Source organism: Arachis duranensis, chromosome 2 (assembly GCF_000817695.3).
Source record: "Arachis duranensis cultivar V14167 chromosome 2, aradu.V14167.gnm2.J7QH, whole genome shotgun sequence".
Taxonomy (NCBI): Eukaryota; Viridiplantae; Streptophyta; class Magnoliopsida; order Fabales; family Fabaceae; genus Arachis; species Arachis duranensis.
The window spans coordinates 70,291,147-70,291,918 of NC_029773.3; positions in this window are offsets into that span (position 1 = coordinate 70,291,147).

Below are 772 nucleotides of genomic sequence, written 5' to 3' on the forward strand. Positions count from 1 at the left end.
AAGTTTTCAATACCTTGTACCATAGGCACCATGACCTTTAAGAAGGCTCTGTGTGACTTAGGGTCAAGTATAAACCTCATGTCTCTCTCTGTAATGGAGAAGCTAGGGATCTTTGAGGTACAAGCTGTAAGAATCTCACTAGAGATGGCAGATAACTCAAGAAAACAAACTTATGGACTTGTAGAGGATGTTCTGGTGAAGATTGAAGACCATTACATCCCTGCTGATTTCATAGTCCTAGAGATGTGTTGGGAGGTTCCAACATTGCTCTGAGCATCTGTGAGGTTCCATGAGAGCCCACTGTCAAGCTACTGACATTAAAGAAGCGCTTGTTGGGAGGCAACCCAATGTTATATTTATCTATTTTTCCTTTGTTATTTTATATTTTCTGTAGGTTGATGATCATGGGAAGTCACAAAATCAATTGAAAAAGAAAAAATAGAATGAAAAATAGAAAGAAAAACAGCACACCCTGGAGGAAGATCTTGCTGGCGTTTAAATGCCAGTAAGGGTAGCAAATGGGCGTTTAACGCCCAGTCTGGCACCATTCTGGGCGTTTAACGCCAGAAAGGGGCACCAAACTGGCGTTAAACGCCAGGAAAGGGCAAGAAGCTGGCGTTAAATGCCAGAAATGGGCACCAGCTTGGCGTTTAACGCCAGAATTGGCATAGAGAGCATTTTTGCTCGCCACTCGGTGCAGGGATGACTTTTCCTTGACACTTCAGGATCTGTGGACCCCACAGGATCCCCACCTACCCCACCACTCTCTCTT